The sequence below is a fragment of the Perna viridis genome, chromosome 13 (genome assembly GCF_037379345.1).
Source record: "Perna viridis isolate PV_CMFRI_1.1 ecotype Kerala chromosome 13, ASM3737934v1, whole genome shotgun sequence".
NCBI lineage: Eukaryota > Metazoa > Mollusca > Bivalvia > Mytilida > Mytilidae > Perna > Perna viridis.
In genome coordinates this window covers 18,830,117-18,853,679 of record NC_142457.1, presented here as the reverse complement: position 1 = coordinate 18,853,679, position 23,563 = coordinate 18,830,117, and the positions used below count along the sequence as shown (strand labels likewise).

The 23,563-nt window shown below is 32.8% G+C and overlaps 1 protein-coding gene and 1 pseudogene across 3 annotated transcripts in view; one reads left to right on the top strand and one right to left on the bottom strand.

The window, feature by feature from the left end:
* The window catches only part of LOC148599833 (dual specificity calcium/calmodulin-dependent 3',5'-cyclic nucleotide phosphodiesterase 1A-like), a 344,294-nt gene that overhangs the window by 80,199 nt on the left and 240,532 nt on the right, over nt 1-23,563 (top strand). The window contains exon 1 of one of the 3 annotated variants that reach the window (XM_088559425.1): nt 14,637-14,679. The exons of the other annotated variants lie outside the window; for them this stretch is intronic. The gene's annotated coding sequence lies outside the window, so the exon portion shown is untranslated. Of the gene's footprint in view, nt 1-14,636; nt 14,680-23,563 lie in introns of those variants that run through there. 3 annotated transcript variants of the gene reach the window in all.
* LOC148599834 (uncharacterized) lies at nt 2,761-7,025 on the bottom strand (annotated as a pseudogene).

Below are 23,563 nucleotides of genomic sequence, written 5' to 3'. Positions count from 1 at the left end.
TTCCCATTACTTTACACGTTAAAAAAGTAATTTTCAAAGTTTCACTAAGATATCCTGGGACAAGTGAAATCTTAATGTTATATACCATTGTAAATGTCAGTGATGTTAAACTTTTTGTAAAGAATCAGGCCAGAAATTAGATTCAAAACATTTTATATATGAGTATTTTTGTAAAACCCCATGAAATTTGACAGGCTTTATATAATTTTGCTGGCCAAGATTTCATGCTTTGTAGAATATGAAAAGAGAGACAACTCTGAAACAGAACCCTCCAAATTGATTTCTTATTTGTACCAGGTTTACAATGCATTTACACTTTACTTTTTGTTTGTTGATAATTTTGTATTTATTATTAATATTTTTCCTTTTTTTCTTTTTTTACATTTGACTTACAAAATAGTACACTATATAAAATATGGCATTTAGTTGTACTATACAGCAATGTAATTGTATTACGCCATGCTATTATATGCAGATAATTATATCATTAAGTTCCACTGTTTTACCCGTGATGGTGTTTCATCAGTAGCTATTTTTTCCACCACAGTTTTACAGTTTTCTTAGCAACGACTTATCGCAGCGGCTTGAAATTTGTACTTTGTACATATTCTTCCTGTAGGTATGCCATATGGTGCATTTTATTTTCAGAGAATTTCAACCATAACTTTCTGGTTACCGCGGACTTTGTTTATTTTTCTTGTATTGTGATTGAAAATAGGGGTACACTTGTGAGCCATTACTGACAGATTTCTTATTTCTTAAGATTGATTTTAAAGATAAGAAAGAAGTCAAATAAAAACAAGGTTAATTGGAATTATTTTGATTTAAGAAAATAAGTAAAAAGTTATTTATAAAACTTACCCCTACTAGTCATTCCATAATGGCGAAGGGGGTTAGTAAGTTAAAAATTTCCTTGACTTTTGTTATCCAACTAACCCTACTCCTTAGCTATGCCAGCATGACTAACCTTCTCAGTAAGGGTTAGTTTTACAAATTTATTTTTTGTCGTTTTTTTAAATTCCAAAATAATTCCAAATTCAAATAATACCTTGTTTAAACTATATTGACAAAGATTGTGATATGCTATTATATTGTCTTTGAAGATCATAATTTTTATACCTCAATTCAACCAGTGGATGGAAATAGGGATAACCTTGGCTGTCCAACCTTCATTTTATTCCTCTGAATTTCATCTCTGAATAGATCAATTGATTTTCAAATTCTGTATTTTGCTTTATTGATATATCTCATGTTTTATAAGTGATTTGGCGATGGCCAATGTTAACTTCCCCTTTTTGCATTCAATTTTGAAAAAAAAAAAAAGTTCCAGCTACCACAAATGTATTACATAGATATTGCTTACGTTGTCAATGAATTTCGTTGCCGCCAAATGTGTGCACGGGGTTAAACAAGAACAGTTTGACACGCAGTTTCATTTTTAGCCAGTAAGAAAAAAAAAAAAAACTATAATTCTAGAAATTAGTTATTTATTTGATTGTTAAAGGAAAATGCTGGAAAATTTATATTCTTGCTCAGGTTTTGATTGGCCCACTGGTCTAAAGATAGTCAAAATAGTGTTCCTGTTGGATATTGGGGTTAATATACCCCTACTCCTGATGAGAAAGGGCTATTTTGTTTTAATTGTGAGGTTTTTTCAGTGTTCAAGTCAGTCTGTCTGTTACAAAATTATTGTAACACTTTTTGCAAGAAATTTTTTTTACAACCATTTAATATTTTAGGAAAAGCCTTATTTAGATATATCATATTACATATAATTTCAGACTTTAGTAGTCATAGTGAATCTCACAGTATATTTCATTTGTTCCAGTGTCTTAAAAGTGGAATATTTATTTATTTCTTCAAGAGATCAGTGTTCATATTTTTGAAGTAGTATTGATACTAGTATTGTAAAGAAAAACCTTAGGTATGTATATGCAGAGAATTTGAGTTATTCCCCTTGCATTGGGTAAGTTTTCTTTGCGGAAGTATTGATTGATTAGTTTTAGGCTTGCGTACATTTTAACTTTTCTCACATAAAAGAGTAAATATGGTGAAAAATTTCCATGATACTTTTTATAGACTTCAAAGAGTAATCAAGGGATCCAAGGTTATAGCGGTAATCAAAAGAATGTAATCCAGGGACAAAGACTAAACATGGAAGACAGATATACACAACAAAGAACATAAAGTAACTAAAATCATACATACAAAGTAACAAAAACAAATGAGCAACTAGGACTCCACTAAAAACTCATACCAACCTACATGTCCTAAAAACTTAACTTAAACTACAGATACAAATATTAATCTGAGATACTTAAACATAACTCTGAGGACTTAGATACTATGTACATAATAACAACCGACAATGCTAACCAATGATTCGCTTAACTAGATAAATAGCTCTGTGGTAGATCCAACAGAGGGGAAAAACTTGTGGTGGAGCCCTACAAGTTTAGAAGAGTGGAAGATTCCGACTCTGAGTGATATGATAGAGCCCAACATCTTATCCTTTTCGCTAACATTAAAATTTGTAAAACATAAGAAAACCTACACTATGATGTATAATGAATTGATGGGAAAACGATTTCCTGAAATTATGCCGGCCAAATAAGCGAATGCATGAATTTACCATGTATGAGTGAAGCCCAAGAGAATTAACATAGACAATATACACTTTTATTAGTATAAAAAACATTAGCAGTAAAAGATACTGAAAAAAACTAGAACACAACAGTACAATGTTGCAAGTATTAGGACTCATATCACCACCCTAACACATTTGTTTCCAAAATACAAATTACATGAAACGTATGAAATACATATATCACTTTGAGCAAGTTCTACAATATTTTGATCTGTTCGAATATATCTGAAATAACAATTTGAGTTCCATCTGCCTAAGGCCTGAATAATGTGATCCTCCACATCAGCTGCTGAAGTGGCTGCACCTATTCTAAATGAGTGGCCAGAATATAGAGTTTCATCATAATTTAATTTAGTAAGCAACTCTTTCAAATAAAAAATAAATGAGCTCCTTGATAGTGGGACGTCAATAAATTTTGTCTCTAAAAACAACGGAGACGAACATTTAGCTCCAGTTTGCCTCCTTAACAATACATAATCGGACATATTCTTAACTGGAAACAAGGTACAATTTTCAAAAATTTTGACATTAACACCTTTGCCATATGGATCACATTTGGACTTAATTAAATGGATGACAAACCACCTCCTATCATTATCAATAGTTACATCTGACATTCTTAAATAATCATTTAGGTGTGAGCTATTGCATGTGAATTCTCCACATCTCATAAATCCACAAAAGGCCATTTTAAAAGCACATAACCATCTGATCAATAAAAGGTGAACAATTTATCTGTTTCAACACATTACATAGCTGTGTCAAAAATTTTGCTGTAATAGGCAACCTTGTTTTTTCCTTGTTACATTGTGTTCTTTTAATTCCTCTTAAGATAAAAGACAGCCTATCTGTTTCCCTTAAAGGATCGAACTGATTATATCTCAAACAATAATGTCTTATTCCTGCTAGATACAACTTAATAGTGTCATGTTTCAAATTCAAAACATTTTTTATACTATGTTACAAACAGTAATAAATGGTCCTCATTAAACAGAGGAAAAAATAACCCTGTATTCAAATGACAGGAATCCACTAATCTATTCATGATAACAAAATTCTTAAAATGATTAAAACCAGTGTTATATACTTGTTTTGTGCTATTGCTTAAAAAAGCTTCCCACAGATCCTCCAATGGTTTATCTAGACCATTAGTAACGCAACAGGCTCCAGGCTCGAAGTTGGGAGAACATCTGCTAGAGGAGCCAAATCCCTGAATGTGATCATCTAGAATTGAGATAGGACGTCAGCTAGATTATTCTTGACACCTTCAATATGTTTCATCCGCATCAGCTTCATAATGCTTGGAATTTTAGATCGACCTTTGTTAGTAATTTCCACTGTAGACATATTGTCACAATAAAACACAATTCGTAAACGGCTCCACTGATGACCCCACAACACACATGCCATTACAATAGGGTACAACTCACAAAAAGCCATAGAAGTTTGTTCTTCCATTAAAATAGAATTAGGAAAATATCCTTGGAACCAATGGTTATTGAAAAACCACCATAAAAAATATCTGTTGCATCTGTGAATAAATTAATATCTGCTGCTGAAGTGACATCATCATTTAAGAAAAAGGAGACTCCATTCCAATTTTTTGGGAATGCTGACCACATGATTAAATCAGATCTACCGTGATTCAATGTATGTAATGTGATAACTTAGAGACAGTTGTTGATAACTTAATCAGGTGACTAATGAATGAACGTCCCGGGTGTATAACCCTACAAGCGAAATTAAGATGTCCAAGGAGACTTAAAAGTTCATGCTTAGTCCAGGAACGTCTTTTGCTAAAATTTTCTATTACTTCCTGGATTCGTCTGACTTTTTCTGCTGGTAGACGAGCTTCCATTTTAACAGTGTCTAAAATTATACCCAAATATTCTAAAACATGTGATGGGCCCTCAGTTTTCTTTTCTGACAAAGGAACTCCCAGTAAATGAAAAATGTTCAAAAACTTATTCTTAATAGCCTCCGCATCCTTATCTTTCAGCACAATAACTAGAAAACCATCTAGTAAATGTAAAATATTCTCAATGTGGTAATTGTTTTCTGCTATCCAACACAGAGCACTAGAGAAATTATCAAAAATTTTTGGGCTGGACCTGCTGCCAAAAACTAAACGATTAAAGAAATAAAACTGCTGATTCCACTGAATACAATGGTACGGCCACATGTCTGGTGCTAGTGGCATGATTTTAAAAGCATCAGTTATGTCTGTTTTGATTAAAGAGCACCCTCTCTGCACTTTTTAATTAACCTGATTGCATCGTCTATAGAGGCATAACTCTAAGAGAAATCCTCCTTGTTAATAAGTTCATTCAAACTAGGGTTTTCCTCATCATTATGAGGCGCAGACAGGTCCATAATAACCTGTTTCTTCTTGCTATATTTGCTTTCTGCCTAGCCAATAGGATTAACTCGGAATTTATCGAAAGGAATAGAGGCAAAAGGGCCAGTGAATTATCCCTTAATTAATTCAATATTTATGATTTCTGAAATGGATTCATGATTAGCACAAGCTGATTTTTTTCAAAAATTGACTCATCAGGGAGCTTCTCTATTCCAGTATAAAAGCCATACTTCAAACCTGATACAAGATAAAACACGAAAGCACTGTCTGGATAATTAGAAAGTTTGTTCTCTAACAGTGGAATATTCACTGGTGTAATAACTGATTGTTTGATTAGAAAATAGGAACTGGTTTCCTGTGATTAATTTCTGTTATGACTCCGGGCCCCATTCTTCTGAGACCCAAGTCCCCCATTTTGAAACAATGGGACAGTTCATCTTAGCATGGTCCCCCTTACAAGAAACACACACATGTAAATTCCTGCAAAGGGGCACTAAGCAACCTTTCGTACCATTGAAATTATTACATATCACTCTCCCCATGAAAGAAACTCTGTCCTGGCTGTACAGGTCCACTTCATTAATCCTAGGAGCATTATGCTGACCAGAAGGCTGGTTGCAAAAATTTGCAGAGTGAAAAACACTCCCACACAAGTTACAAGAAGGCTTTGTGTTTGCAAAAGAGTGTGTTGTTTCGAATGGACCAATCAATCAAAATGTTGTTGTACCGAAGATGAGCAGCTGCATCAAGGGAGAATTTCTTATGGTACTCATAGAAACCTTTTCCTGGATATCTAGTGGCCATTTCCACAATAACCCGTTCATATAAGTCCAGTTCCTGTCGACGCTGTGGAAAGGCACCACACATCACATTTTTAAAAATTCCAAAAGCCTGGATAAATTCCCCTATTGAAAGATTTCTCATGATTCTGTGATCAGGTTTAGAATGTTTATCTGAGTCATTACTTTCATTCATTCCTGAGCCAGCGTAGTACGGAATAAGCAGAGAAGCAAGGTTAATATCCCTACCTGCAATTATATTTCTCCTTATCTGCAGAGACACCGTCTCAATAAAGGGGAGCGAATCAGCTGCAAAACGTCTGGACGACCGAACGTAATTGTTTTGTCTCAGCTTCACTTCCAGAAGCTGTTGAAGGACCTTGAGAATGAAACTGATTTGGAGAATTAAAAGCTCTATAAGCGCTTTCCAACGTGAAATTCTGGCTGTCTTCGACCGAACCATTCATTCCAATCGTATGATCCGGAACTGGAACCAGCACCAAGGAATGCGAAATGTCTCTCCTGTATTCATTTTCCTGTTGGATAGATTGATTTTTGCATCTTTCGTTCAACAGACTGTTTACATTGTTTGATAACACTTTGACTGTCGACTGTAGCGTTTGTATATTGCTCGTCAGCGAAGACACAATATCAGTTAAAGTTTTAACCCTATCGCCATTGTTTACATCTTGTGATGATGCATAATGGGATACAGCATTGAAGTTGCATGACGTAACATTATCTTCTGAAATCTGATCCTCCAAATGAACATTGGAACCTTTCAAAATTCTTCGTAACCTTTCGTAATTTACACGTGATTGTTTCTTACGTAATGGTCCCATATTGAAGTTATGTAAATAAAAATATATAAACTATAGACTTGAGGAAGTCATCAGCACAACTTCAAAATAGATCATCAAACGTCAGATAAACTATGAATTACTTCCTTTCACATGTTTACTTTCATGAAAAAACTGCTAAGATAAAGTTATACACTAAAAGACACCAAGGGACGCGTCATCCTTATCTATATATATCCTTACATAAATATAAAAAACGGATACGTTTCCAGTGCAGTAATCAAAAAGGACATGCTGTCCACTTTAAAAAACAAATGTTTAAAAGTAGAAAATCCCAGAATACAGAAAAAAACAAGAAATCAAAAATTTTCCAAGAAGTCAAATTTCATAAGCTACTATACCATCTATTTTGACTGATCTAATAATAACTGCCAATCAAATGTAACCGTCACCCGCATCTATATTGCTAAAAAAAAGCTTGCACGTCTGACCCCTTACTTTTGTCAAAAGTCTTAAATGTAGGTGAATAAAATAAACTTTAATTTAATCTTTAAGTACTTTAACAGTAGACTGGGCATATATTGTAAACAAAATTTTGTGTGCTATTTGATAATAAAAGGTAGTTTTCAAGTAAGACCATTTTGAACATTTTGCCATCCCCCATTTTTCACCATTACATGATGGGGTGTCATTTAATGTTCCTTTAATGCCCTATTTTTTTAGAATGAGATGAATCGATACTTTGAATTTATACAGAATCCTCCTTTAATTGACATTTTTCTACTCATTCTTCTTCTGTTATGGTAAATTGTTTCTTTTAAAAAATATGTCTGGGTCAAAAAGTGCTTGAAATTGGGTAAAATCCCAATTAATTAAAAATACTCTGATAATAGGCTGCTTCATACTATTAACAGACTGGATAGGAAAAAAAAATTCTTAATATTTTTCAGGCCTCCAGACTCTAAAAATTTGAAATTCTAGTCAATTTAGAGTCTCCTCGGATGACACTTATAGATGACTAAATTTGGGACTGATGATAAAATCTAAAATGTTTTGAAAATGTTGCCATTAACAGTTGTTTAACCAATGTGAAAGTTGGTTAATCAATTATATATATAATATAATAGTAGAATTATACAAACATATATGAGCATTTTTTAACAATTTTTCAACATTCAGGAATGGAAATGACACGTAAGCTATAGACTATTATCTTTTTTAGTAAACAAATTGAAATATGTGCCATGTTCAGCAGTCAAAGAAAATTATGTTTCCAGACAGTGAAGACATTGAGGCACCTTCATTTATCTCTAGACACAGATATTGAATAAGGTTATATTGATATACAATAAGTCTTTAGAAATAAGAATACAGAGTGGAAGACATCATTCAGTGTTTCTACACTTGTGAAGGTGAATTTTGAAACTTTTAGCCTGAGGCTTACCAAGCTTTTTAAAATTTGAAAATTTTGCTATCAAGTGTAGAATTGTAGTTTGGCACCTAAAGCACTGGAGAACTGGGCTATGGTTCAAAATATGTATTTAATGGTTCATACTTATTCCCTCTGGTATCTTGGGCAAAATAGGCTTTTTTTAATCCACCATGGACATATATGACCCCAAAATTGGTCATCTTGATATATCTGCAGTGATTGGGAAGAAAATTTTGAGAAGGGGCCATTTTTAGGATTTTGGAAAGATATTTTAAATTTGAAAGGGCCATTTGGTAACATACCATATAAATTTATTTTATGTTAAGGGACCATTTTCTGTTTTCAATTGCCCATAGCCCCTTGACTTCCCAACCCCTTGTGATATCTGGTGATAGTATATTTTTTGAGAGACAAGTAAGATGGTAAGCATTGTCTGATTGTCTTCCACCTTTTAAGGTGTACATTTTCCAGGATGTTCTAATCGTTAAAATATTTTCATGCCTTGTTGACAGAAAACATCTTGCTAAACAGGTAAGACATTGGGCATGTCTGCTTGTTGCCCACTCTCTAGGCAATATATTTTCAGGATCTACCACTTCCTCAAATTGTCAAAACACTGGTACACAGTGGTCACAGGAAACATGTAGCTACACAGATAAGACAACATCCATGTCTGGTTGCCTCCCCCTTCTTACGAAAAGATTTTTAGAGCTTTCACTGACTCTTATGGTCAAAACACTCTCATGCATTGTTGACAAAAAACATTTAGCTCAAGAGATAAGACAGTAGACTCCTACCCCTATCTCTTGAGACGGAGTTACAATGAACATTAACGATGCTTGCTCGATTAGTTGTCAGAAATATGGAGATATTTTTCTAAATTTGGCCAATATCCTTCACGAATGATTAGTTGGATTATCTTTTTCTTAGATTGATAACGTCTGCTTTGTTTATCATGGAAGTATTAGATTTATTGCTGAAGAGAGTGATATGAAAATAAAACATTCAGATAGATGCAAGTGTTAAGAGTTTTGTTCTGCTGAACAGGGTCATATAATAACTTCTGGGTCTGCTAGTCTGTTATCCTTTTCAGGTTGCATGAGACCCTGTAATTATACTTGTATATGCCCACCAAAGGCAATTATGATTCTCATGTCTGTTAGTCTGTTACACATGTGAGGTGTGTTACGTTATTATTATGCCTATTAGGAGCATTTAAAGAATTTGGTGTCTAGTAATCTGTTACACTTGTCAGGTGGTCATGTTATTATAAATGCCCATCAGGAACATTTGAAAATTTTAAAGTCTGGTAGTTTGTCGATACACTTTTTAAAAATATTTAAGTACTCATCCTTCTAAGAATCAGGCAAAACGTGTATAAGGTGTGGCACATGAAGAAAAAATACACAGATATTTTATTGCATTATTCAAGTATTTGTACCTCATTACCTCAAGGAATTTCTGTCAAAGTGTTAGTAAAGTTTGCGTTTTTGAGATATTGATAGGTCAAATTTATTTGAAATGCACTATGAAAAAAATGGTTGGAAAATTTTCCCCAAGTTTTTTACTTATATGAGCAGTCAAAACATATCTACATCACCAATGCTTCAGGATAAATTTAAATACCTTAATAGTTGTTTTCTAGATGTATTTGAATGTGTTTGAGGCAAAAAAGACCAGATTGAGAAGTAGGGTGTGCCACCCCTTGCCTGATTCTTACACAGAATGGTACTTAAAGGTGGAAAAGAAACCTTTTGATACATGTTATTGATGGTTCAAGTTGCATTTTTGTAATTATCAATGTTATTTATTTTTGGTGTTACAGGGTGTAACATTTATATTTTGAAAGAATTTTCACTAGATTTGAGCATACTGATTTATTTGCAAATTTTACAGGAAATATATGTGAATTGAATCTTCATGTGAATTTCTCATTAACAATATACATAAAAATGTTTAATCGGAAAATAATTAAAAGGAAAGACCACCTTTGCATTAAGTTGGGCTCTTATGATAAATCATACCCACGTAAACAAAAATAAATAACCTTTGATGCAAAATGCGCCATTCTAAAATGCTCAAGGCTATGCAAAGTTCGAAATCCTTGAAATATAAGGAAGGATTTTATTGATTTTTACCGATAGCTTCCGATTGGCTCGTGACGTCACTAAGTCAGTTTGGTACTGATACAAGTACTGCAAATAATATGTAAACAAAGAATATTCTGTAAATATTTCTACGATCATGTTTATTTAATCACCAAAACACGATGACTTGTCAAGCTTACGATTGCACGAATGATAAAAGAGAAATGTTTTAAAAGTTTTTTTACCAGCAACACGAAAATTCTTCGGAAGTAGCCATACGATTTTCCTTACAAATGCTAGTCATGTGGCTGCAAATCCCGTTGTTCGTCGATGATGTCTGACATTTGCTTATACATGTTGTGCCTCAATCTCTTCTTCTATTTATTTTGGGTTGAAATTATAGGGGAAAAGTCCCAAATTTGCGATTTCTTCGGACATTGTAATCAATTACCTATTTACTTTCACTTTACAAACTGACTTTGTGATGTCACAGTGCAACTGGTCATGTTGGCACCAAATAGGCGTGGGAAATTCAAATTTTCTAATTATAAATCTTGATTTATTAATTAAGAAAAGGAAATTAATTTGTTTCAATTTAATTTTTATGAATATTTAACAGATTACTTTTGATATTTATGACCTTCACAACAACATGCAACATGGTCTTTCCCTTTAAAATTTCTCATTTAGGTAACTGTGAATTCATGATAGATTAATTTGAATTTGAAGTTAATGTCACATGATGTTAGTTTCATGTGAACTCAGTTTGAATTATCTTTACTTGTGTGATACCTTCCAAGTAAGCACTAATCCTGGCATTAATGAACTAGTAAAAATCAAATTGAAGTGGAATTTGTCATCAATGATCCCAAAAAGAGACAGATTGTAAAAATTATGGAAATACTTAACCTAATTTGGGCAACATCCTTTATGGGTGATTAGTTAATTGCTATATCACTTTGATAGATAACATGTCATTTGCATATTGATGGGGGATAGATTAATGATTCATTTGCATACTTGGAAAACAAAAGTTGTATCGTATTGTAGTGGTCATATCAGGTTTAAATGTCCATCTTTTGATGAATGTTGAAGCTTGCACGAAAGTAATCTCTTAAGGCTGAAACCATTTGATTTTTTATAGAGACAGGAAGTTGATCATATCTTTATTCTGGACTTTCCATGAATACCACAGTTCTGAAGATAAGGGGATATAACTGCCTTATTAAGATAGGGGAGATAACTTACCTTATTAAGATAGGGGAGATAACTTACCTTATAAGTTCCTTCCCTTTTAACTTACTTTTAACAATTATTCCTAGGTGCGAAGGAAAAAGTGGGTAAAATGTTTTTTTCCCATTCTAAGCCGGGGATTAAAAATGCATGTGACCTTTTAAACTCAGGGCAGTGATTAAATTTTCGTGAATGTTTTCTTGCCAATTTACATTTCAGAGTTTTCTACAGATTTCATGGGAGAAACAGATTCTCCTACTATAAGCTCTTGGGGATTACAAGATTTCTCCACTCTCAATAGTTTAATTTTAGATTCAACCCACTCACTGAAGCTTGTGGGTTGTAATCTGACTATTGAGAGGGTAAAGAACTACAGATGCCTTCGAGACTGAAGGAGAATCTATATTTACTCTTGTGGTTGTTTTCAATACAAGGGGAAAAGTTTAAAAGAACGATAAAATTTACTGTTCTTAAGGATGTTTGCTGCTCATGTTCAGCCATTTTGTTTGATTTTTTTTACTCCCCAATTTCATAGCATAATTAATTTTGCCCAGTGACCCCAGCCTTCTTTTCATATTATCGTTAAAAACACCTCAATTTGAGATTTTTATTTTATGAAATCCTGTATCCTGCTTTAAAGATAAAACCTATGGAAAATCAAGAGAAATCCTTTTCCTACCAAGACTTTAAATGCTTATTTCTGAAAAATGAGCACACTGAGCCATCAGCTCTTTTCTTCTTAAATTGTTCTAGAATAAAAGATATTAAATATTTCACAACCATTTGAAAACTTTTGTTATTTTTTGAAAGAACAACCAACATCTTTAAACAGCTATTCTGTGCCATTAGGTTGATAGGTCTTGCTGCATTCTTATTCATACTTTGAAATTTTAACCTCTAATTTGACTGTAATGACCTTGAAAATGACCTTAAATGGAATAAATAGGTATTGGATTTGACAGGTTTTACTATACCTAACAGCAAGTGATTCAATGCCATAGGTAACATTTGTTATATCCTTTTCATTGATTACTTATTAATCTCCTTGCATCTTTTTTCCCAAAGGAAACTTTATTTGGAGATGAGCCCTGAATGTTTAACATTGTCATTGAGTAATTTGGTGTGACTTGGGTATACTTCTATGCCACTATGAGTGAATTTGTAGGTTATTGCAGATGAGTGCTGAACGTTTAATATTGTCATTAGTAAAATTCTGTGTGACTTTGGTATAATTTTAGGCCACTTTAAGCTAATTTGTAGGTTTGTGTATATAACAATTATTACAGCAGTGATTTTGATACTTACAGCTTACCTCCTGACACAGGTTGTACCCCCTACAGCAACGGATTTAAAATTGTGCATGATTTCAATAAATTTGAGCCTACCTAATACGTTCTAGTTTGCAAATGGTCAATATTCTCATGTTAACCTATGAAAGGGAGCTAACTCATTTCTACACATTTCTTCTTCTTTTATTGAAGTTAATGGACTCTCAAATTTCTATAAAAGTTAATGCAATTAAGTGTCACATGAAACATTTTTGCTCTTTGAATTGCTCCAGATTAAAACTTAGAAGCAGAACCAATGAGGTGTCTTTATTGTTGTCGCCATGACAACACTTGTTTGATATTCCTTTTAATGCAGTTTGAAGCCATGAATTATGCACAAGAACAAAATGGATGAAAGGGGATCAAAGATCAAAGAGGAACCTATTTACTGCAAGTCAATATGCACTTAGTTTAGTGCATGCTTGTGGACTGTTGCTTCTGTGTGCTTCTAGAATAAATATCTGCTTCAGTGTGTCAGTATGTTTTCATCCAGAAAGGCATGAAATATCTTCCATATGGTGTTAAACCAGTATCAGTCAATCAACCAGTGCTGGTTCTCGGAATCTCTATGATGCTATGATTTTTAAAAAATTTAGTCTTATACAGAAAAAGAGGGAATGTTCAGGGTGTGTGTTAATGGTTTGATGCCCTCTTGGAGTATTTTATTGTTTTTATGAAGTTTTTGGCAAAAAAGTCATATAGTAGACTGGAACCTTTTCATTTCTTTGTCTGTCTGTCTGTCTTCTTTAGACCAAAACTTCCTTGTAATTATTTCATCAATTTGTATTTGTGTAGTATGGGCAATGATTTTCTACACATTAAAAAATTGTAGTAACATAGTATCTAGGGAAGTTCTATTCAGGATGTTTTAATGAGGTATACTGATAATTATAGAATTATTTACAGTGAATTATATAATTAACCTCTGGGGATTGAGTTGGTCTTTCCTTGATTAATTGGCAATCACTTAATGAGCTTCCTAAGGCCACAACTTGCAGGTATTTTAACCTAAGTATAATAAAAAAAGAAAAAAAAAAAAGAAAAAAAATGAAAAAAGAAAAAAATACTGAAAAGAGAGTTCACCAGGTGTTTTTCTGACAAAGTTGGTATAGTTTCAGTTTTTACCCTTTACTCCTCCAAGGAAACGCAAGTCACCTGATCGCAAGTCTGCTTCCCGATGGGCTAAATACTGATAACTTAGTGGCATTCGAAAAAAAAATTATATCGAAAATTGAAATTGCCTGCCATGTGTTATTTCCAGAATGAAATGCAGAAAATTGTAAGTTTAAAGAAAAAAAATTTACTGCATCGGCTATCTATTTTTTTTGTTTATTTAGTCAAGAGAAGACCAAGTCTATTACGTGAAGTTAACTATAACATATGCTGTTGTTATATTTACTGATCAATGCAGAATGATCAAAATCTAGCTAAGATAACTTTCAATTTACAAAAATTGATTAGTTACATAGTTCAGAATTACAAGAGATTATTTAAATCCTTTAGATTTACAAATCAAATTATTTTATCATCTTGAAAGTTTACCAATTAGTTTTTTAACTAATTCTTGCTTATGATAGAACTTGACTTTCAACCAAAAATTTTGTAGTGGATTTGTCTTTTGAAAATACATGTAGTTTGTATTTGATACCTCAAACATCTTTTTTCTATAACGCAAGAATCAGGTTGTTTAATTATTCTGGAAGTAGACCATTTAATTATGCATTATTTATGAAATTTGATAGAGGGATTACAACAGTCATTATTATCTCCATAACATACATGTAGTAAAATCTACATTCTCCATTACCTACATGTAAATCTCTTTGACATCAAGGTATTTCTACTTGGCATTCTGGCAATTATCAGGGGAGGTAATCACACAATTTGTCGTTATCTGTCAAAGTGTTAGGCTAAATTGTATATGATTGTTACAGAGGAAAAACTATTGTGAATAATTCATCACTTTGGTGGTGAAGAGAATTTGTAACAGTATAGGATAGATAAAGTTTCTGTGGTAATTCATTTTATTGGATTTTTACAATTCTTTAATTTAATTAATTATGGGGTAGGAATTCTTATTGTCATTTTTATCAAGTTAATTTAGCTTCAAAAGTTTAACATGATGTATTTGCAATTTGGTTAAACTAGGATGTAATTTGTCATGTTTTTTATTGGATTTTTAAAGTTTTATAACTCTGTAATTTTGAAAGTAGTTTCTTTAAAAGAATTCTTATGTGTATGAGTGATACATTTTGAGGAGTTTTGTAAGGGAAATAACCCATTCTGCTGAGGAGCATTTTAGCCATAAAACGTAAAAAAAAAATTGAGAAAAAGAGTAATATTTGAAAACCACTCCACACATTTACATGTAACATTTCAGAACATTATATTCTAGTGCTCATGTAAACATATCTGAAATTACAGCTGTCTGATGGAGAAAAAAAACCAAGGAATGTGTCAATGTACTGTTACATTATTTCACATGCCCTTTGGATTCAGGGGAAATTTAAGTGTATGTGTTTGTAAGAATCAGGCAAAATGGGAAAAATAAGAAACATGCATGTCAAAACCCCACCGATCTGACAATAAAATCACTCAAGAATTCTTTCTTTATTGGAAAAGACTGTTATTTAATCTCTGCATCACTGGCTTTGCTCAGAAATTTTTCAATAGAATGATAAAAAAATGATATTTGTGACAGAGTGACCTGCCATTCTGCTATCATCTAAATGATGGGTTTTTTATACCATGTTTCACCACTGCCTGATTCTTACAGAGACTGACAGTTAATTGAAGTCATTGAAAGTAATATATGCTTTTTGCCAAAGCTTGGATTAATAGGGAGCAAAGCTTGGATTAATAGGGAGCAAACCTTGTGTATGTGCCCTAGATATTGCCTTTACCCAGTTCTACTGCCTCTGAGACAAAATATAAATCATCTGTCAATATTATATTGAAAAATTGTGATAATATACATTCTGGAAATTTAAGGTTAATTTTAACTTCCTGTATGTGAAAATGTATATCTAAATGCAATTTTCAATATCATACAGAAGTGTCCTGGTAAACTCACCTAACAAAACCCTTCACACAGAAGTGTACAGTTAAACTCGCCTAACAGAACCCTTCACACTGAAGTGCACAGTTAAATTAGCCTAACAGAACCTTTCACTGATAAATTTCCCTAATGAAACCCTTCACACAGGATTGTGCAGATAAATTTGCCGAAAAGAACCCCTCATACAGAAGTGTATAGTTAAACATGTTCTATAAAACTGAAGATTTTATTCTGTTTAGGTACACAGGTGTAAAATGAATTGAAAGGGATATGAAGAGATTTCTTAAGGAGGTAGATTTAGGGTAAGGGATGCAACTCATACAAATCATTGGAACTTTCACTGATAAATTATTATTCATCATTTTACATCAATCTATTGTAAGCATCAAAGTGACTTGGACTGATTTCATTCTGTTTCAAGTGAAAGCTTGAGATGCTTTGGTGAAAGTGAATATGATACAAACATATCATTGATTTCAAGAGTTATGTCCCTTACCCTAGGTCTACCTCCTTAAGCAGTCTGCTTCAGATGGTTTTCTGAGATATTCAGGGTTCAGGGATCAGGGAAGGTACTTGAAATCCTTTAAAGTACTTGAGAACGAAATTTGAAAAAATCATGATTTTGAAAGTACTTCAGATTTAGGGATCCTTAAAACTATGTGGATATCTAATTATTAATGAAAGTTTTAAAGACTTCTAAAATATTAAGGAAAGTTTAAAAAAATGGTGGTTAATTTTACATATTCAGTGTTTGCTCAATGGTTAATCAAATTCCAAGAAATGATTGTATTGAAGAGATTGCAAAATGCACCTTAGGTTAAATAGCATTTTTCTTTGAACAATGCATGAAGTGATAGTGTTTGGAAAGTCTTGATATGGAAATCCTGAAGTCCTTAAAAAGAGCATTGTAAAAAATGTGAATGTACCCTGAGGGTTCTCAATAGACCGATTTTACATTACTACACAGAAAAAGTTTCAACATATGATTCGAACCAATATGGAAAGAAAACTTTTAGTACCTATAAAGTCATGTGGAAAGCAAATATTTTTCCAAAATTGTAAACCATACTTTTTAATACATTAAGTCATCTTGAAGACAAATGATTACCATTGATTTTTCCCCTTGTTTTTCATTGTCCTAAACATATGTTTTTCATGGCAGTCCTGAACATAGAAATACACATGAGATACATTTGTTTCAATTTCTTTTCTGCATACTTATTCTTTGTATTAGTTGACATTCTTAATCTGGAACTTGATGACCTTATTGACCTCTGATGACTTCAGAGGCATAATCTAATAAACTGGATGTCTACTGGAATGGTTAAGTAGAATGGACACTAAGTACTGCTGGTCAATCAGTGTTAGTGTAGTTCAGTGATTGACTTTGATGGTTTGGCTGCAGACTGACTCTGCATCTTTAATTTAGTGAGACAATATTCTGCAACGTAATCTGCAAGGTTTGTCCTATCTTTGAGTCATGTAAAAATAGGAGATGTTTTGTGATTGCCAATGAGACAGTCATCCACCAAAAGCCAAGCAACGAAAATAAAACTTCTTTCAGTCTCAACATGGTCTTCAATGATGGGCAAAACCCATACCATAAAGCAAGTTGTAAAAGGTCCAACTATTCATAAAATACAAAAATAGACCTAATCTATTGAAAAAACGTAAAATGAATAACAATGAACATAAAAAACAAAAACAACCACCGCACTACAGGTTCATGTCATGCTTACTTTATTTAGGTTATAAAAGATTGCATGCACTCTGTAAGATCTGTAAGGTCACACCTTGGATTTCAGGTGATGAGCTGTGCTCAAAATTTTGTTGAGATAAATCACCTTGAATTTTCAGAAATTTCATTTTGTGTGGACTTAATGCATCAGGCATTGTTGTTGTCATCATTTTTTCTATGACATTTATAGAAAAAAATGGCAACAACTTCCTGTTTACAAAGAAGTCTCTTTGCTTCCCTTATATTGTGATTGCATGAAAGCGGGGGTATCACTAGTGAGCCAACACTCAGAGATTTCCTGATCATTTTAGTTTTGTATGGGTAAATTATGTTACTGCTATGAAATACATAACCCAGCATTCAGTGTTTACATTTTTCATTGACAATTATTCCTTTCTTATAAAGTTCAGTGCTTCCATGTAGGAGCGTTTACTTGTAGGTGTTGACTGATACATGTTATGCCATCAAAACTTGAGAGTTAGATACAATTTTTGCTGACTCTAAGGTCTTTATTTTCAAATTATGTATCTTCAGTTCAAATGTGGTTTGGGTTTTTGTCATTTTGTCATTGAATTTGTCATGATTTGACAAAAAAATGTTATCTGTTATGTCAGTCTTTCCCTCCCTCATTCCATGAAATCTTTTTGATTGATTAATTGTGGTTTAAGCCTTTGAAAGATATTTCAAGCACTTCAAGACAGGGTATTTGTTCAGGCAAGCAGACCCTGCAATGTATGTCTGACAGACAGAGCTACAGAAGCAACTATCCATAGGTATAGGCATTACAGCCAATTGGACACATTATTCTGACTCCAAGCCACTTTGAATCTTGGTTCCCTTGATTACTCTTTGATCATATAATTTATATGGTAGTTCTTATCACTAATGCTTCCGTTTTTTGTATTATATCTTTTTTTTACTAACTTGTATTTTTTAAATGTAATCTATTTTGTTATTTTTGCTACATTGTGTATGTACACAGGCAAATGTGCCACACATGAGAATCATATGGTTTGCATCATATGATTATCATATAAACTGTGCACCATATGATAATCATATGTTTCAGTTAAAATATGATAATCGCATGGTCATCATATAGAAATCACATGTTTTTAATGAACATATGATTATCATATGTTTTCAAGCTCATATTATCATATGATAATCATATGACTACCAGATGAGAAATATCATATGATTTTCATATGATTACCATATGATTATCATATGAATCGAGCACCATATGATTATCATATATGGCACATATGGCTGTGTAGATCCTCTTTAAGTTTCATGTTTAGACCAAGTACTTGGATTTTGATGTATTTGAATTGTCCAATTATTGATGCTTTGGTATTTTTTTTTTGCTGATATCTATCTTCTATATATCACATGTTTTGTAGAGAAGCAGTGACTATTTATGTTGGAGTCCTTTAGTGTGACTTTGCAGACTTCATAGAAGCACACTAAAATGAGACAACTCAGGGAGTTTAAATCCTTGTGATCACTCTAGATTCAGCTTTGATAGCTGAATGACCATAACCTAAGGAACTGTTTAAGGTTTAAACTTTCTATCATTCCATAGAAATTTGAATCTATGGGGCAGATTGTTGCTGGAGTTAGTGTGGGTTTAATGCACCATGGTACAACTGGGGATTCAATTGTTTCGCTTTCAGCATACAACCAGTGTAGACTGTTCCGCTTCGTTTTTATTTGGTGGTCACATTCTTGGTAGGAGTAAAAAAATAAAAAGAAAAAAAGATAGCAGAAAGGTAAAATGTAACAGCAAAGGACAATTTTACAAAGCATCTTATCCCATAAGGCTCTCAGATATATGCAAAATATGTATACTAAGCAGTTCAGAAGAACATTTTGCCCCTATTAGTAACATCAAATTTGCAACTTGGACTTTTTTTTAAAATTTAGACTTACACTGAGTGTATGCCAATACCTTTGTGTCTAAGGTGCATTGTGTTTGTGATGTTCAATTTGTTGGTGTACGCTGTTTGGGAGGGAATCAATTCAACCAAATGTTGATAGAAATTTAAATCTTCTGATCAGTTGTAAGGTTTATCAGGTAATGGTCATTCAATCAAAAAGAGACTATTTCCATGTTCTGAAGTTAACTGTTTAATGCGCTATGATACATGTCTATTCCTTGAACATCATCATTGTATGTGCTGTAACTCATGTAACGCCTTCAGTTTCTTCTGACATCAATGCATTTATTTTTAAGTTATTTTAAAGTTCAAAATCATCATTGGAGACGTTGATTGATCTGTACATATGGATGCCATACTTGTTATTGATAAATAAAACAACATCTTTGCTGTTTCATATTTGTTTATGATCTGATAATTTATTGCCTTTCTATTTAAGAAAAAGTTGCAAGTTTTGTGTGTTTTGTATTTAATTTAAGGATAAACATTTTCAGTTTACTGTTTTTGTATTGTATATAATGATTGATTTAGTGGTATAAGATGTTTTGAAGTAAATAAAGTTGAGCATCAAAGAGAATTGAACCTTGATTTATTACATGCATTATAAATTTTGCCAGAAATAAACAGATTGAAAAATTTACTTTTTTACATATTTTTAATCATAGTATAGATGAAATACTTATTGCAGTGGAACAAGTGTCTCAACTAGTAAATTTCAGGAATCATATACTTTTTTTCATACAATACTGGATTTTTAGTAGCTTCCCTTCTAATTCTATAGTTAGTATACCCTCACTTGAAAAGTGGGTAGTATATAGGGTTCATGCTGTCCAGCAGTTCCAAATTCAAATCCACAACTTTTCTTAAACAGCTGAATGGAATTTGATGAAACTTTCACACATTCTCTATCACATGGAGTCATTGTGTATGTCCTATTTTGTTTTCGTCTTCTAAGGGGAGTGGAGAGGTATCAACAAATAAGCTGTGTTCTCAGTTTTTTCTAGTTTTCAATTACAGTTGCCTATTCCTTTTCTGTGTATGTTTTCCCTTACAAATGCTTTGCAATATTTTGCCTAAAGATGTTGAATAATTGTTCCAGAAATAGTTAGAAACCCTAACCGACAATTAACCAAAAAAAAAAAAAATAAAAAAAATAAAAAAAAACAAACAAAAGACAAAAATAGTTTAGCACTAGTTTAGTTTTTGTGTTCAGAATTCTTTTAATAATAATGATTATACCTGCAGCTTAAGAATGGGCACTAATTAGCTGTAATGGTAGCAGACAATTTAAAGCTCAGTAGAAATGGAATGGTTGAATTCAGTACAAGTCCTTCTAAGAAAAAGGCAAAATTTAGAAACCATGCCAAACCCAACCAATCTGATGTTTTTTAAATACATTCCTATGCAAACTGGAAAACATAGATTTCTCTGTAACAAAAATGCTTTTTGGCAGAGTTATATCCCCTGAGTTGTTCACACACACACACACACACACACACACACACACGAAGAAAATCTGGTTTTAATATGTTAATTCCTATGTAGTAAATGCAGTAATTCCCCCTTTATAAGACCACCCTTGTTGCCAAGGAAAAGTGACCTTTTGCGGGAGGATGTATGTCACTAAAAACAACACCAAATTTACATTGGCAGCAGATCGTTGATTCCATGGTAAAATGAATATCACTGCACATTCAATATGGTGTTCACACAAGCCATGTTTTCAACACTGCCTGATTCTTTTAGGCAGTTGCATTCTATTCTAGACTCATTAAATACCTACGGCTTCAGACCTTGAAGCCATGCGTTAACAAGTACATGTACTGAACACCAATTTGTTCTGCAAATTTCTAATTATGAAGCATTGTTCACAGTGTGAAGGATTTGGCATATTTTTTAAGTTTAAATTAAACCAATTTACATTATCTCTGCTGTAAGTTTTTTTTTCTGGGGGAAATGTGGATATCTTTGACAATATGCTGTTAAAAAATTGGAGGTGCAAAAAATAATGGCAAACCTTTATTATACTTTTTTTCCAATTTCAGCTTATTCATTGTGCATTGAAAATGTTCTAGATATTCTGGCAAGAAATATATTTGTGTGGCCTTAATTGTATACTGGTTCATTTTGCAACTGTCCTCAGTCCTAGATGATATCTGGTGTTAGGTTTGTGAGACGAATTTCTGATTAAGATGAAGACCTGTATGTATTTTTTTATTCAGGTAGATTAAGGTTGCTTTGTATGTTTTATTTAGGTCAAAGGTCAAGATGAAGATATATGATGGAAGTGTAATTAATGATGTAGATGTTTTGTAGAGCTGTAAATTGAATTATCATTCTTTTTCATGCAGTAATGTCTTCAAATATCTTGGTGAAACAGAGAGAGTGAGTGTCTTAACCAAAACTTGAATAATCCTGTAGTGTGTCTAATGGAGACATTGTCTTAAGTTTCCTTTTATCATGTTATGCATGTAAATGCATTTTGAAGTGTGCAAACTTATGTCAAAGCAGAACCTAAATGTCAGTCCTAAAGGGTTTGGTTGAGAAAGTTTTACTGTATTTCAGTTTTGTTTGTAAGAGTAAAATTATCATAAATCATTACATTGTAATGGAAAAAGTATCGTGACTGCTACTCCCTAAAATTTTAGATTACACCCCCTCAGATCTGAAATCTAGCTTTTATATCCACCTCTGTAAACTTTTTGATATTTTCACTGTATATCTTAAGCTTCTTTGAAGTGCCCTGTACTAATGGTATGCAAACTTGTATAGAACAGTGCTATCCTTTGAAATAACTGGGAAAGAATAATTGAAAGATTAACACAAAAAATATGTCTGAGACTCTTTCTTTTTATTCTCTTAAGATAAGACAAAATCATTTTCTCAGTCTCTACAGATACAATTTAGATAGGATTTTCTAGTCTTATAAGGAGGAATAATACATGAATATTTTATAATGGAAGGTCTCGATAGTCTTTTGTCCATTTTTTAAGTAGCTGGTTTAGGATGTGAATGTGCTTAGATTGCTCATGAATTTTCTTCTTTTCAAGTAGGTTAGGCTGACATCCTTTACCATATATTCTTTTCTAGCCGGAACAGGAATAGTTTTTCTTTCTTGTTTAAACATGTTTATGAGAGAGTAATCAAGGGAACAAGATTCTGGCAGTATTGAAAAGAATGTAATAAAGGAACAAGGACCAGACATGGAAAACAAGACCTACTCAGCAAAGAACATAAAATAACCAAGATAATACATACGAAATAACAAAAGTAAATTAGCAGCTCAGACTCTACTAAAAACTGGGAGCATTGACCAGATGCACCGGTAGGGTAACACATACTAGTTGTCTGCTGTGTCTCGTGTTGCCAGTGTCATTAGCATAATTGTTGTGGTTGTTCATAGAAACTTGTGCACGATATATCTTCATCTTTTGATAAATGTGTAAGTCCAGCCAATAAAATGTCTGTTGTCCAAATTCAAGATGTTTCAAGAACCATTTGACAGATTTTGGGGTTCATCATTACCTTTTGACAAATATGGCCTCAATTTCACCTGTATATTTCCCTCTATTTGCTAGTATTTGTAAGAATCAGGCAAAATGGGAAAAATCAGAAACATGCGTGTCAAAAACCCACCAATCTGACAATATAATATCAGAATATCACTTTCTCTATTTGAAAAGAACATCATTTGATCTCTGCATCACTGGATTTGCCCAGTTTTTCAATAGATTTTTAGGAAAATAAGGTTTTTGACGGAGTGATCTACCCTTGGAATGTTCATTTTCAGTACATTTCAATGAAACTGTAACTCAGTTGACCAAAGTGATATGAAAATCTTGTCTTTTTATCTTGATTATGATGGTGCAAATAGTCATTTGAACTTTCAAAATGATGGGTTTGTTCATACCATGTTTCACCCACTGCCTGATTCTTACAGGGACTGACACTTACAGTTGAATTGCTGAGTTGCTCAACTCTGGAATAAACTTTTTGCACTAGTGGGTGAAATAAGAAATATTATTACAATGTAATCCGTCTTTAACACTTTAAACCTGTTAAATCTTATCACAGCTAATAATGTTCTGATGTTTCTAGATCTTGATTTGTAAGTATAGGTTTGTCTAAAAATCAGGCATAGGGTATTTCATCATATCTC